This window comes from Dipodomys spectabilis, unplaced genomic scaffold, assembly GCF_019054845.1.
Source record: "Dipodomys spectabilis isolate Male_0828 unplaced genomic scaffold, ASM1905484v1 ptg000032l, whole genome shotgun sequence".
In the NCBI taxonomy this organism is placed as follows: domain Eukaryota; kingdom Metazoa; phylum Chordata; class Mammalia; order Rodentia; family Heteromyidae; genus Dipodomys; species Dipodomys spectabilis.
This window is the reverse complement of record NW_024870709.1, coordinates 8,455,378-8,472,713: the sequence shown is the minus strand read 5'-3', so window position 1 is coordinate 8,472,713 and position 17,336 is coordinate 8,455,378.

The following is a 17,336-nucleotide window of genomic DNA, read 5'->3' as shown; positions in this document are numbered from 1 at the left end:
ACTCTGGGCATAGGCGCTGTCCTTCAGCTCTTCAGCTCAAGGAGAACACTTTACCACTTGAGCCACAGATCCACTTCTGGTTTTCTGGTTGTTAATTGGAGATAAGCATCTCAAGGACTTTCCTGCACAGGTTGGCTTTGAACTGAAATCCTCAGATCTCAGCCTCCTGAGTAGCTAGGATTACAGGTGTGAGCCACCAGGGCTTGGCCTATGAAATTCTTATCTCCAATTAATCACAGAAAAATCCAGAAGTGGAGCAGTGGCTCAAGTGGTAGAGCACTAGCCTTAAGCCTAGACGCTCACAGACAGTATCTAGGTCCAGAGTTCAAGCCCCAGGACTGGCAACAACAAAAATTAAAAACATCTTGCTTTTCATTTTACTTTAGATCTCAAATGCATATCACATAGTATTCTTTGCAAAAGACATATATGCCATGCTCATGGGCATTCTGCTTCTAAAGTTCCAGGTTGAGACCAGGAATGCATCTATTTAAGCCTGCTTCTTTGTCCTGCTCAATTGCTCCTATCGCCAACCAGGCATTTTCTGTTCAACATGGTTATAGTCCATTTCTTAAACAAATATTGTTGCAGAGGTTGCTCAAATCTGCCCTTGATGTCCATAATTTTAAATACAAAACCAATTTAATATATCTACCAGAAGAGGGTATATCTATCTCACCCATAATGGAAGGAACAAGTTGCTACCTAAAGTTTGTGACTACCAAGGCACCCAAAGTTCCATGACAGCTAACTGCCACTCCCAGAGATTTGTCTAATTACCTGGTCTAGCTATTTCCCAATGAGAAGTTTTATTTATTTTGTTATCCAATCATGTTACACCTCCATGCCACATGTTATGCCAAAATATTGAGTGTTATTTTTCAGGTGGCCCAGGTAATATGCACATAGCAATTTGGGACAGTTTCCTGAAATGTACGCAATGATAATTTTTCATTTTATTAACTAATATGTTCCTTAGACCATCTTCATCAAAATTGTCAGGGCAGGTTATTCAAACTGAAGATCCAGAGTACCTGTTTCAGATCCATTCAGTTAAAGACCCTGGGTCATAGTTTATAAATAGGAATTTTTAACTAATCTTAGACTTCCTTATGCAACATTGCTATTATCTCATATCATCAATAAGGCTGGAAAGAAGACAGCACTCCTGATCTTATTAGTGATTGTTAAATCCTGATTTTAAGAAAAAAGTCACTATTCAAGTTTAAAATTTTCCCATAGAGGAGAAGGGTAGACATGCCTAGGGTTTACTTAGTTCATTTCTTAATTAACAACAAGTTTTTTCCCTGAATATCTAAGTATCAGAGATTGATCATTAGAATATCCTGAGGGCTGAAAATTCATTTTTTATGTAATTTTCATGGTTTGGGTTTTCTTTTTGCTTGAGAAGTACTGAGATTTCTAAGATCTGTATAAATGCGATAAACATTTAGTATAAGAAACTGAAGGCTTTAAATACCAAAAGTTGATGACAATTGGAAGCTGTCATAATTTAGCTTGGTAAGACAACTTTGAAGGAGCAAATTAATCTCAAAACGTAAGATATAGAGAAAGGCATCAACTCATGCCTACATACTGTGTTTCTGTAAAAACTTGCTTATGAAGATATTTTCTTCTATGATATTTATCCTTGAATAGGTATGACAGTAAATAAGTACATCATTTATAACCTTAATAAATAGTTGTATATAGTTTTTTTTAAAGACCTGATTGTTATTTTGGTTTTTATATTATAACTTATCAAGATAAGCTGTTTTAGAGACTATAAACCTGTTAACTTTGAGTTGGTAAATGCCATTCAATTTGGCTTGATAACAGAAAAAGAAAAAAAAAAATGAACTTACTCCTGAAGTTCTGGACGTTGAATTCGAACCCTGCTTAAAAATATACAAATGTGAAATCTCCATTGGAATCACATGTTGCCTTAGAAAGACATGACCGCCAGCCTAATTCTACCACGTGAATAAAGTTCTTGCATTATTTCTTATCTCTTCTCTGGTACCCTCTTGACCCTTATCTTTGGGCTCCGGTTAAATTCTAATTCTCTATCTGATAAGAAAGAAAAAAAAAAAGGGCTTCAGCAGAGACCTAGAAAAAGGAGAGCCAAGGTCAATAGTTCTAAAGAAAGGCCCTTTATTTGTGTGCTTAAAAGAATAAAATAGCAGGGGGAGGGAAGCAGAAGTTATAAGTGGGGAATAGAAAACATATTACATGCATTTAAAGTAGATGATTTGAATATAAAGAAAATCCCTTTCACTCTCAATTCTGACTTTCTTACAAGGAGGGCAGGAAACTTTAGAAGGAGCCAAGAGAGCTGTAAGGCATGCGAAACCATTCAGCTATTCCAAGGCATTATCCATATGTAACCTGTAAAAACCAGTACCCCTATGAGGTTGTTTTTAATTTCTAAGGCTCTGTAGTGCATTCTTTGGTCTTTTATTCCATATATTCTTTTGCTTAAATGTTTCAAAGCCACAAATAAACTCTTACTGTTCATCCTGATGAATAGTTTCATTTACCCAGGAATATGATCTTCATCTCAGACTAGATATAACATTTAATACAAAGGTCACCACTGCTATATTTCTTACAAATTATAAATTTTAATAGCTCTTCTGCCCTACTCTATACCTCTACCATCTATATAGATTACTATGAAAAGATATTTTTCTAGCAGCTTGACTATAAAAAAAAAACTGGAATTTGAATTTAAATGAAAGTCATTTTCCATAAGGACTCTTGTTAGTTCAATTAGTACTTATGGAAACTGTAATCTGATACTGCTCTCATGTTGCTCATTTGGGAATAGGGTTATATATACATGCACATGGAGTGTGTGTGTGTGTGTGTGTGTGTGTGTGTGTGTGTGTGTGTGTGTGTGTATGTGTACCAGGTCTTAAACTCAGAGCAGGTCATTCTCAGCTTTTTCATTCAAGGCCTGCACTCTACCACTTAACTGACATCTCCACTTCTGGCTTTGTAGTGGTTAATTAGAGATAAGAATCTCATGGACTTTTCTGCATTTGCTTACTTCAAACCAGATCTGTTTCCTGAGTAGCTAGAATTAGAGATGTGAGCCATTAGTGCCCAACTTCAAATATATATATATTTTTAATTTTATCACAATTTATACCTAAATACTTCATGTTAAGATTTCTTGTCCAGCAAAGATATGGCCAATGATTAAAATCTTGCTTGAAATAAGATGTAAAGAACATGTAAAAGAAAAACTATGGTAACCGCTCAGTATGTCACCTTGATAATAGTTTTTTTTATAAGAGTCTAACAACACATGTTCTTGGTTCATTCATCTACTGAGGGGCATCTGGATTAGTTCCATATCTTAGCTATGGTGAATAATGCTGTGATAAACATAGTTGTGCTGGTAGCTTTAGTGTGGCCTTGTTTGTGATCATTTGGGTAAATGCCCAGAAGTGGGATTGCTGGGTCATAGGGGAGTCTTCTAAGGAACCTATGCATTGCTTTCCAGAGTGGATGAACAAGGTTACACTCTTACCAACAGTGCCGTAGGTTTCCCTTTTGGCCACATCCCCTCCAGCATCTGTTGTTTTATATATATATGCAATTCTATGCTTCCATCAGAAAGAATGACACTGCCCTACTTGTTAGGAAATGGAAAGCCTTGGAAAAAATCATATTAAGTGAAGTAAGCCAGACCAAAAGAAATACAGGTCCCATCGCTTCCTTTATTTGCAATAATTAGTATACATCTAGGATAATCTTACCACACAAGCAAAAAACGTCATATAAAATGATGCTACAAGCATCTTTAAAGATATGGACACAAGAGGTTTCTTTGTCATTGTTGTTTTTAATGTACTATGTGATTTTTTTGTTTCTTTTATATGTTCCTCCCTATGGTATATCTCTTGTTGTCACTATATTTGTTTTTGCTATCCTGTATCTTATATATACATTTATCTAATTCTGGGAGTGGAAGGGGAATAACAAAATGCTGAAACAAGGATACAAGATGACCCATTGCAACAAGGATACTCACAAGACACTCTGCTGGAAATGAACTTTACAATTTCTGGGGAGGAGTGGGGAGTAGTGGTGGAGGTAGGGGAGGGAGGGGATAGTATAGGAGCAAAAAACAAAGGAAGGGTAACAATGATCAACAAGAAATGTACTCATTACCTTACTCATGTAACTGTAACCCCTTTGTCTAGCATCTTTCCAATAAAATAATTTTTTAAAAAGATTCTAACAACAACAACAAAAAGAATTATTATGATCCATGTCCTATCCTTTCTGCCAGGGCTCAGTGAGAAATTATAATATCTGTGGGGGGGTGGGGGGGGAAGGATGGGATGGGAAGGGGACAAAAAGGAGGAGGCTACAATGCTTGATAAGAAATGTACTCAAAGGGCTGGGAAGGTGGCTCAGTGGTAGAGCACTTGCCTTGCATGCCTGAGGCCCTGGGTTCGATTCCCCAGCACCAAACAAGCAAAAAACAAAAGAACAAAAAAAAAATGGGCTGGGAAGATGGCTCAGTGGTAGAGCGCTTGCTTTGCATGCCTGAGGCCCTGGGTTCGATTCCTCAGCACCACACAAGCAAAAAGAAAAAAAGCCAGAAGTGGCGCTGTGGCTCAAGTGGTAGAGCGCTAGCCTTGAGCTGAAGAGCTGAGGGATAGCACCCAGGCCCAGAGTTCAGGCCCCACAACCGGACCCCCCCCCCCCCAAAAAAGAAACGCACTCATTATCTTGCTCATGTAATTGTAACCCCTCTGTACAGTATTTTCACAATAAAAAAAGAAATTATAATATCTCACATACACACACAAATGATACTTCATAAATAACTGTGAAAAAGGCTCATCTACACTGGCTCTAATTTTTTTTAACTTAAAAATGTGGAGAGCCCAGGTTGGACAGGAGGCAGTGGGGACACTAGAAATGCACACTTACTCAGCATCTACTATTGCCTCCAGCCAACATCAGCTTGAAGGAATATAGTCCTTGATTTGTGAGTTATTCTGGCTTTTGTCAGAATAGCAGCTCACCTTTGGTGTATGAAGATGACTGGGTTTGATTTTGGTTTTTGTGTCAGTTCTGAACTCTGGGCTGGGCTCTGTCCCTCAGCTCTTCAGCTCAAGGCTAGTGCTCTACCACTTGAGCCACAGTGCCACTTCTGCTATTTTTGGTATTTAATCAGAAATAAATCTCTGGGGTTTGCTGCCCAAGCTGTCTTTGAACAGGGATTCTCTAATCTTAGCCTCTTGATTAGCTAGGATTACAAACATGAGCCACCACCTGGGATCTATCCATTTTTAAATGTTGTCCACTACCTTAATTTCTACAAATTCTATCTGTAGATCAACCTAAAAACATCTGCAGGTCAGATGTAATCCACAAGTCATCAATCTGAAAACCTCAAGCTAGACTAGACCTACATTATATATATATATATATATATATATATATATATATATATACATATATATATATATATTACTGTACAGAGGGGTTACATTACATTAGTAAGGTAATGAGTGCATTTCCTATCAGCACTGTTACCTCCTCCTTTGTTTTTCCATTACCATCCCTTCCCTCCCCACCTCCCCAACTCCTTCCTCCTCCCCCGCCTAAGTTGTAAAGTTTGTTTTCAACATAGTATCTTGTACATCTCATTACAATGGGTCAACCTATATCCTTATTTCAGCATTTTGTTATTTCCCTTCCCCTTCCCAAATTAGAAAAATGTATATAGAAGATGCAGGGTACCGGAATCAAATACAGTGAAATCTGGGGTTATACCATAGGGGAAGAACATACAAGAAAAACAAAAAAAATCACATAGTGCATTATAAATACATTAAAAACAATAGCAAGAAACATAAATCCACTTGTGTCCCTTAGGGTTCATTTCACTTAGCATCATCTTATATGGTCATATGTACATAGCTTTTGAGCTTTTCTGCTTGTCCTAGACATATATTAGTTATTGCAAATAAGGGAAACCATGGGACCTATGTTTCTTTGGACCTGGCTTACTTCACTCAATATAGTTTTTTCCAAGTCTTTCCATTTCCTAACAAATGGGGCAATGTCATTCTTTCTGATGGAGGCAGAGAATTCCATTATATATACCACATTTGACTAGAGCTACTTCTTACCTTGTTTTTTACTGGCATTATTCAATTATTTGCGATTTCTGCATTTAACATGCAGCCCTGTATGACTCTTTCCCCTTTTCATCTATTTGCCCTGAAATAATCAGCCCTTCACTACCACATTCCCCAGAAAATGCCACAGGTCTTATGAAATACAGTAATCTTCACAAAATAAAATAAAATAAAGTTCTTTTCTTCTGATACTGGGGGAAAAGAGAGTCTGTGCCATGTGGTCCCCATGGATCCCTCATTCTCGTTTTAATATCACCTGAGTTCTTGAGGTCCCACAAAGCAGCTTGCTCACTTCAAGAGCACTTTCATTCTTGTACACAATCCACTTTGATAAGGACACAATTCAGTTTACAAATCCTAAAAGGTAGTCTCCACAGAATAGACAAGCCGCCCTGTGTGAATTCACGTCTGTTACTCATCAGATGTGCCTTTATTCCTCTGAGCACAAGCAGTTAACAGAAAGCAAGTAAATTATACTTATATTACATGTTCCATTTTCCTATTGTAGCTCAAATGTTTTTTTTTTCTAAAATTTGCTTCCTGTTTCTCTCTAACATGACCTCGGTTCCTTTCATTCCCACATCTTCCTGTCTTTTCTCCCTCGGCATTTATATATACTTCTTTTGATCCTTCAAAGTTCTCAACAAGTCATCTCAACAATAATTAGGAGTGAGAAGAAATCATTATCATTCACAATACATGAAATTCAGCATAAACTAAAGGACAGATATAAGTTCATCCAGGTGGACATACAACTCTTGTTATTCAATCTATCACTTAAGAGTAGAACAGGTTACAATTGACAAAGCACTTATGAGCAATTTAAGCAAAGAAAAAGCATTTGTCTCAAGTAACGAAAGAGCCAAAAGTTCATTTTCTGTCATTAGTTTAATTGTGCTGTGATGCCATGATCGGCCAGGCTCTCCCCACGCTGCTGTATCATCCTAACCATGTGGACTTTCATCGCACGACTGCTGCCACATGATTACAAGCTCGGCTCATCCTGCAGCTTCGGACAACAAAGGGAAAAACATGGAGAAGAAGTACCAGCTGCTCTACTCTTTCATTAAAGCGGAGCTCTGAAAACCCTAAATGGTCTCTCTCTTTTTCAGTCACTTAGAATTATAAGTGCCATATGATGAAAACTAGTAACAAATACATATATACACATATATATACATACATACATACATATATATACTTCGATTTTATTAACAGTAGAAAGAAGAACTTAGCATTGGAAAAACAATCAACACTATTTAAATGGTAGCAAAAGCACTTCTTATTGTCCTGCAGAACATCCAATAAGATCCTTAGAAGCATAAATACATGTTTATATTTGCATCTTTGATATTATATCTTCAATACATTCATATAAAAGTGTATTTATATCTTCAGTTAATATAATCATAGTTCTTAGCAGAGTGCTTTTTTTTTCTTTTTTTCTTTTTTTTGTCGGTCATGGGGTCTGAATTCTGGGCCTGGGCCCTGTCCCTTGCTCAAGGCTAGCACTCTACCACTTGAGTCACAGTGCCACTTGCGGCTTTGTCTGCTTATGTGGTGCTGAGGAATTGAACCCAGGGCCTCATGCATGCAAGGCAAGCACTTTACCACTGAGCTAACATCCCTAGCAGAGTATTTTTTTTTTTTTTTGTCAGTCGTGAGGCTTGAACTCTGGGCCTAGGCACTGTCCCTTAGCTCTTCAATCAAGGTGAGCACTCTACCACTTGAGCCACAGTGCACTTCTTCCTAGCAGAGTACTTTTAAAACACTTTTCTATGTTGGATAAATTCTCTATGTTGGTATTTAAATATTGTCTTTACCAAATTTTTTGTGGTCCCATTAAATGCTAAGTTGGTAAAGAAAAGATTTGCCTTGCAAAGGTTAAATTGGTCCCAGTCTACACATATTCTAAAGCAGTAGGGTGCAAATGTTGGACTACTTTAATATTGCACTACCTTAAAACAAAGTGATTATTAATTCAGAATGTCAAATTCAGATATTGAAGCTGGATGTTTAATAACACCACAAGCACTAACACTTCTACTGAAATAACAAATGCTTTCATTTCAAATCCCTTACACAGCTTTATAATGTTGTAATAATGTAGTTTTGACCAAATGGAAGTAGTCAAAACCTGTGAGATTAAAAGTATAATTTAGAGACCATAAACAAGTCATAGTAGGGTCCCACATTACCAATAAAATAATACGGAGGAGTTCAAAGAAGACTTCGTTCCTGATTCATGTAAGTTTGCTATTTTCTCACTAGGAATAAATTATTTCACTCAAAGGTTCCTCCTCTTGCTCTGCTTACCTAAATCTTCTAGGACATACACGTATAATAATCACTTCTCCTTTTCCCAATTATACTACAGCTTTCACTTTTCTTCATTTTCATATTTCCTCTATAGTACGAACATGTCCCCTTATCCCAAACTTCCTCCCCTCTTCCCTTGTAGCTCATTTTCCCATTTGTTTCCCATTAGGTTTCCTTGAAGTCCTCTGCAAGGTCTCTCAGAAAGCCTGCAGAAGAGAGCATGTTGTGTAACCCGGGGCAGGGTGCTGTCCCTGTGCCCCTAGTAATTTGGAGCTTGGCTGTGGCATGAAAAACAAACTAAATTACTAACACACTACTTGAAGTGTTTCATGCTTCCACTTGGGGTTTTGTTGATTTGTCTTAGAAGAAATTTTTAGCTGTTTACAACTTTTTCTTCCTTACATATTCGTCTTTCTTTTTTTGAGTTTGGTTTCTGTTTTTAGATATTTGATACCAAAAGATTTAAATTTCACTGGAAGTAACTGAAAAGGTTTCCAGTTTGGGGAATTGGAAAGGACCTTGAGTAAAGATGAGACCTCAACTCTCTCAGCAGATGCCGCAAATCTGGGACAAATCCAACTCATACTGTTATGCGCTACAAAAAAAAAAAGTAAGGTATTTTTTCTAATTAAAACTATTCTTATTATACTTTAGACATATTAAGATAGCCCAAAGTTCTCTTATTAAATTATTCTGTGAAGTGTCAAAACATAAGCTGCTCTCATTTCGACTGTTATGGCATAAAATTTAAGTGCAATTATGCACAAAGATATTGTTTTCCTTCTTTGTATTTGATCAAGACAAGGTTATAAACTGTCTCTCTACTTAGCCAGTACAATATATCCCACTGAAGATAACATATGCTAGTTAGTAAAATAGTTTATAATAGCATAGTATAATAGTTTATAACTCTCTACAGGTAAAATAGCAGCAATTCTGAGCTTGACTTAAAAACATTTTTGAAAAATATAGTCAGTTTGTTTGTGACATATGAATTAACTCTGTAAACTGAGTACTTCCCTTACTCAGTCCCTTTCTATAAAAAGAGATTTTGTGTCTCACTTTGCCCTCTGAAAAGCAGTAACTGTCCTACCTTGAGCAATGGACATTTCTTGTTTAGTTCACATTTTCACATATTCACATCTTTTCTTTAGTTTCCATACTCACACCTTGTTGCTTAATTTACATATTCACTTCCTTGGGTAATACGTGGATTCTGTTTATATCTTGCCTAAGTAAGGAAGACAAAGATCATGAAGAAATAAGTTTTCATGAAATAATAACAAATGCTGATGAGGATGTGGCTAAGAGAGGATGCTACTCCACTGTTGGTGGGAGTATAAACTGGTTCAACCCTCTGGAAAGCAGTATGGAGGTTTCTAAAGACTAACCTATAGAGCTCCCCTATGATCCAGCAATGCCACTCCAGGGCATTTACCTAAATAAACCCAAACAAGGCCACACTAAAGCTATCAGAACAACTATGCTCAGTGCAGTTTTACTCAGCACAGCTAAAATTTGGAACCAACCCTGATGCCCCTCAGTAGATGAATGCATAAAGAAAATGTGGTATACATATATAATGGAATTCTATGCTTCCATCAGAAAGAATGACATTGCCCCATTTGTAAGAAAATGGAAAGACTTGGGGGGAAAAATCATATTTAGCCAGACTCAAAGACTCCATGGTTTCCCTCATTTGTAATAATTAGTATATATCTAGGATGGCCCCAGCCAAAAATCAAAATAGCCCAATAGTTATGTACATATGACCATAGAAAATGATGCTCATAGAAACGAACTCAAAAATATGGAAACAAGATAGATTTTTTTCTATACCTTTGTTTTTGTTTTAATGGACTGTGTAACGTTATTTCTTTTTCCTTTCCTTTTTTCCCCCTTTGGCTTATCCCCTGTAGTCACTGTTTTTTATTTTGGTATCCTGTGTCTTGTATATATGTTTTTCTGATTTGGGGAAGGGAAGGGGAATAACCAAATAGTGAGACCAAGGACAAAGGGTGAACCAATGCAACAGCAATACTCAAAAGACCCTATGTTAGAAATGAACTTTACCTCTGGGGGAGGAAGGGAGTCACAGGGGCGGGGAGGGAAAGTGGGAGAAAGTGAGGGAGGGGGTAACAAGGTTTAACAAGAACTGTATCCATTACTTTACTTATGTAACTGTAACCCCTGACATCACCCATACCATGCAATAAAATATTTTTAAAAAGCAGTACATTTTCATAATTAAGCCAATGGATAGTAGTAAGCACTGAAATGAAAAAGTACATTACAATTCCTAAACCATACCAAATAATTTAAAAGAAAAGAGAGAAAGAGAGGGAGAGAGAGAGCTAGTGAGCTATCTTTTTTGTGTAACTGGAAGTGACTTCAGAGCTAATCTGGTAGAGCCTGCTTACGTTATCATTTCCACAGCTGTCCCTCACAGGGGCCCTGACTGGAGCCCGTGGCCCTGAGATTGTGCATAAATATTTTTCACTACCTCCTATGGACTCAATCATACATGTAGTATGATTTTTTTTAAGTCAGTTGCTTTCCTTCAGAGGTAGGAAATTGAGCAGGAGGAAAAAAATGATATTTAGGGTAACTTTTAACTGGAAGAATTTATATATCCATGTCAATGTGAATAAATATCCAAAAAGTTGGTGTTTTCCAAGAATGTGTGTGATAAATGTTCAACCCTAGTGAGAATGCTAGAATCAATATTAATGCCTGCGTGGGTTTCTGGCTTACCAAATGGAAGTCTCTCCTCAAAAACACACATGAATTTGCTGCTGATTATTATTTGACAGGACACATTTTACCTGAAGCAAAATTCAATGCTTTACTATGCCTAGCATTATGTGAAAGCTAATCAATACTTTTTGCTAAAGCTCCAGGCATGAGACAGACGCTAATCATACGCAACACTTCAGGATAGAAAATATAAAGTCAGATTTACATCTTTCTGGCCCTCCTTAAAATGATAGTAAAGTTATAATTATCAGCTGAGTCTTACTATTGAGCCATGGGGCGGGGGCGGGGGGTTCTGCAGACATTGATTATGTATCTGATAGTTTTCACACATAATGAGGTGGTCAGTGTCAGGATGGAGGTAAAAGTGACTGAACAGGATACTTTGGCCCAGAAAAGCAGAGGAAGGTTTAAAAAATAATAACAGAACCATTCAAAGGTCTAAAGTCTGGCTTTTGGCTCAATTGAACAGGTGAGAACTTGGAACAGGAATCCTGGAAGCAGCTGACTTGCAGGCCAAGAGAACAAGTCTTGTATGTAATTAATTTCAGAGTGTATGAGTTTGCTTAGAATAATTATTCACCATCAGTCACACAATTTAGACTTATAAATCACAGGTGCAACACACCAGGATTACATTATCTTTCCCCAAATACTTATTCAGTAACTTAAATGTTATAGAATAGTTGGTTATACATACATCTGAGAATTTCAAAACTGTGTAATTTCTCCTAATTATCTGTATTAAAACTTGACTCTTACAAATAGTAAAGACATTGCAGTCACACATCACAAAAAATGAAAACAGAGAGCTAGCATGCTAATGTGAAAGATTAATCCCTTCATCAGGTTCTTCTATAGCTCATATAATTTTTAAATGTAGATTTTATGTTGTGCTTTTAATATATTACCCAGACTCAACTAACAATTTTTCTCTTCAAATTATCTATAATAAACTAAAGCAGTTATAAACATACTCCTCCCCCCTGGATTTATATCTTAAACCTAATTTCCAGTTCAATACGTTACTATGAAACCAGGCACTACAATAAAATTCTCTAGCTTTCCTTGATAAAATACTAAGGTTGTTTTTAAAAATAAAGCCAGTTTGCTGTTGTACCCTATGAATTAATGTGCCTTATAAATATGCCTTGTTAAGTGATTAATGAAATGCTTATAATTGCAAATTGTAAATTAAATTGAGACAGATGGATAGATAAATGAACCTATTTGAAATGTAGGTCCTGTTGCAGTAAACTAGGCAATACTCTGGGCTTAGTTAATAATAAATTTTCAGGTAATTTGAGTGATTTTCTGCCCGTAGCACTGATCACACCCTTGATCAGCTTCAGTCACTGAAATGAGCCATTGTCCTTTACTTCTACCCACAACACATTAACTCAAAATTGATTTTTTCACTCCTTTTTCCAGAGTGTGTAATCAGACGATGATACTTCAGAAGAAAACCAATGTCTTCATTCTAGTTGTTTTTATTTTTTGCAGGCTGCTAACAATGATAGCTTGTGACCCAGGGCCTACAAACTCACTATAGATGCTAGTTGGATTTTATCAATATTCTTCCCTTTTGCATCCATTTTCTTAATAATCCATTTGAGACTTCAACTCTCATCCATTTATTTACTGTACATGTAAAAAAAAATACTGACTACACAAAGCCTTGACATGATTTTCTAAAGGAAATTCTCATCTACATGGAAGATAAGTAAACACAGAATTTAGTTAAGTGCAATACAAAAAAAAAAAAATACTGCTGGTTATTTGAACAAAAAAAGTACAGATTAGTTAAATGGAAAGAAGAAGAGGCCATGTCAATTGGTTTTTTTAAATGAGGGGAATTTTGTCCAATGCTTCAGACCGACATAGTATTTGAGGTAAAAGGAAACAGTTGAGCAAATAACATGGAGTTTAAGTCTCTTTTTTTCTCAGAATTTAATATCAGCCTAATTATACTCTCAAGCCTTTCAAAAGATTGAATAGTGTGAATTAAAATTACTCCAAATGTAGATACTTAGCAGAAAACAGAATTGGAATCAGAGGAATAAAAGAGAACTAATCCAAATAGAAAAGACAAGGTCCCTTTAGAAAATATTAACTACATAAAGCAAAAACACCTTGGTTTTAAAATGATAAATTTTATTTCAGCTTCATTCTAATAAAGAGATAGACTCCCAGGTACCGGTGGCTCACCTTTGAAAACTTGGCTAATCAGGAGGCTGAGATCTAAAGATGGCAGTTCAAAGCCAGCCCTGGCAGGAAAACTCTGTGAGACTCTTATCTCCAATTAACCACCAGAATACCAGAAGTGGTGCTGTGGCTCAAGTGGTAGAGCACTGACCTTGAGGTGAAGAGCTGAGGGACAGCGCCCAGGCCCAGAGTTCAAGCCCCAGAACAGATGTTTTTTAAAAGTGAATCTTTACACTTTTGTGTTCAATGTAATACTTTTGTGATACTTGAACTGTCATAAATGTGTCTTGCTGCTGTTGACACATGCCTACTGATGTATTTTTTGAAAAAAATCGTAAGATACTGGAGGAAAAATTATAAAGTGAGGAGGATGGCAAAAAGTTTCATCTAATTGGCAAGTGCTTTGTCCATATGGTAAAGGTAAAAACTTAGCTACAAATGAAAACTTGGATCAAGAAGACTTAATTTTGAGAGTGGACACTTCCCTGACCTTACTTTTGGAGTCCTTGTATAAAGTACTAAACCTATATACAAAAGAGATAAATAATAATGCCAGTCATCCCAAATTCACTCAGTTGATCATAGATATATCATGCTCTCTGCCCATTTCCATATTTTTTTCAATACATCTTTAAGTATTTATTTTGTCCTGCTTCCTTTGTTTTCTTTTTTTTTCAATTGTGAAAATACCATACAGAGGGGTTATAATTACATGGGCAAGATAATGAGTACATTTCTTATCAAGCATTGTTGCCTCTTGCTTTGTTTCCCCTTCCCATCCCTTCCCATCTCCCCCCCCCCTCACCCCCCCATCCCCCAGCCAAAGTTGTAAAGTTTGTTTTTCAACATATCAACTTGTACATCTCATTGTTGCAATGGGTCCAGGCTCTCATTTTCTAATAGTAAGATAGAAACATAATTTTAGTTCATTGACATGAGAGTGAATAAAGGTACAGTTTTAGGGAGAAAGGAGATCATCATGATAGAGAGCTTCTAAGCAGAAGAGGAACTGTCAGGATCTAGGGGAGGAGAAACTACCAGAAAGAAATTTCATGAAGAAATTCAGAAAGAATTTCAAGAAGAACATAGTATGTATGGGCAAGTGCATACATTCTTTTTTACAAAGACAAAATGAGCAACTGCATAACCTATTTTCCTAAAAACAAAATACATACTGCTGATCTTTTCTTCTCCAAGAAAATATTAGTAACATTTGAGGGGGGAAAATGGATTAATAAATAAGGTAAAGAATTCCCTTAAGGAATTATAGTAAGAACTGTAACAGGTACTGAGAAACTGATTTTCAGCAGTGAATCATTCTTGGGCCCATGAATTAATGAGAAGCAGGAGAAAAAGTTGGATTGCTGCCTGTGTTTTGAATCTGTCTTTGCTTTAAGCCATTCTCTGTGTCACTTTGTAATCACCTTGGAATCTCAGAAGGACAGAATTTATTGATGACATCTTTACAAGGAAGGATGGAGGAAACTACCCACTCCTACACACACACACCCCACGATGGGGCCCCCTTCCACCAAGCAACAATGATTCGTCCACTCCAACGCTGTTTGGGAACCTTTCCCAAAACAAGGACTTTGATAATGATCCAGTGAACATTAACTGTGACCAAGCCTAAAATTCTGGTTTCAGAACAGACAGAAAGAAGTTATCACATCTTTGACAAGACACAAGATTAACTAATGACTTTCTTTCCGTTGAGATTAAACATTTAAAGGGTGCACACCATTTTGTGAGTTTTCCAACATTGCTTGTCAATACAAGAAACAAAGACTAAGACAGGAGACAAGCAGGCACAATGAAGTCAAAAGACAGATTTAATAGAAGATAATGCAAGAGATGTATGAAAATATAAGAACAGGGCAAAGTTCATATCTAAAATGATGTGAACATGTGTATGATTAACGAAGTTAATATCCTATGCAGATGGATATACTGTTACTAGTGTTGTTTGGCTAGTATGTATATGGTAGATTAAGCCAGATGGAAAATGACAATAGGTGACAGCCAAAGTGAAAAACAATAACAAACTGTAAGAGAAGTGTTTTGGGAATAGTTCATCAAAAACAGACTGTTTAAAAAAACAAAGGAGGGGGTAACAATGCTCAATAGGAAATGTACTAATTACCTTACTCATGTAACTGTAACCCCTCTGTACAGTATCTTTACAATAAATAAATAAATATACAGATATAGATATAAACTGTTTAGAATTGAAAGCTGAAACTTGTTCCAAATATGGGAGACAAACATAATTAGAGAACGTAAAACTAATATTCTTGCAACTACATTTGTAATAGGATGAGCCATTTAGTCCAATCTTCCTAGAGAAGATGGTGATGAGGAAAATTTGAAATGTAAGATTTAGTCAGAGAGATAGAAGCATACTTCAAAGAAGAGTATACAGAGAAAGGACAGGAACTTGGAAAGAGCATTTCATTAAATTATCAAATGTAAGAGAACACTTTGTATGTCAATATCCATTCTATTTGTAAAATAGATAACAAACCTAGAAGAAGAAAATCCCTGCATTGTTGTTTGGAAAGCTGTCCTTTCTACCTGCTGCAAACATGGTGCATTACAGTTGAATTTGATTTTAGAATTAGCCATATTCTTACTTTTGACCTATATGGTCCAACAGAAGTGACGCAAGGATTTGAAATGTGCTTGCCTGACAGTTACATGGACCCTTGAATTAAGAAAATCATGCCCTAACTAGCCCCCTATTCCAAGAAGAATAAAAGACGTCTGCAGTAGAGCCAGCCACCTACCCAACCCCATCTGAGACCAGGGAGCAGGACCAGTCAAGTGCAGCAAACATCAGTGTGGCCCAAGCTGGCAGGCAGACAGCAATGAATTTAAATTATCCTCACTTTAAACCTTTCCATTTCAGCATAGACATTGTATAGGCTTAGTGTTATAGTAGGGTTATAGGTATATAACACTGTTGAACATAGCTGCTGCTTCTTAAAGAACAAAAAAATTGTTATTTTTTTTATTTTTATTTAACATTCTTTGCAAATTTGTTTTCTTTTGCTACATAAAAACCATCTATAGAAAATATACTATTTATAGTATAAGAACTTAGAAATTACAATGCTTGTTATCATAAAGTCTTTAATTGTCTTGAGGGTTATTTTAAGTTATAGTTTTAGCACTGGCGATTGCATTTAATGGTCAAAAATGGTAGAATAAAACTTTAAGCCTTCAGAGATTTTTTTTTCTCAACACATTGCTTTGATTACTGCTTTGAGAAAAGATAAAATTCAACTCTAAAGTTGAAAAGACAGTTTCAGGCACAGGAATCATCTTTTAAAAATAGATAATCCATAAAATATTCCTTATACAGATACACAGTGACAGCTGATCCTGTAAAATCCATTCTATTTGCAGCCTCCCCTTAGCATTCCCTTTAGCTGGTTTTAGGAAAGTATGCCTGAGGGTTTTCAAGTTCATTTTCATTTGCATTTTGAGGGTGGCCAAGGCAAATTGTGCTGTCTCTTTACAGATGCAATTAAGAGAAAAGAAAAGTCAGGAAGGTCCTGGCCTCTTGGATTTTCATGAAATTTTCCATGTCTGATTTGACAATTTGAGTATCTGATTTTCTGTGATCTGTCATTTGTGAATGCTGCCTTGAATAAGAGCGAGCCATTAAACAGCTGCACAATTTGGGGAACTTTCCATAGCCCAGTCATAGAACTCCGCAGGGGATTGGTGAGGATTAAGCACAGGAAACAGACAGGCATTTTAATTTGAGGAATATTAGCATTCACAAATTGTCATATTATGGAAATCATTGACAGTGTGTGAGCTCTGCTATTGAAACAAAGACAGAAATAGGAGAAAGAAAGAAAAAAACAACTCAGAATCTCT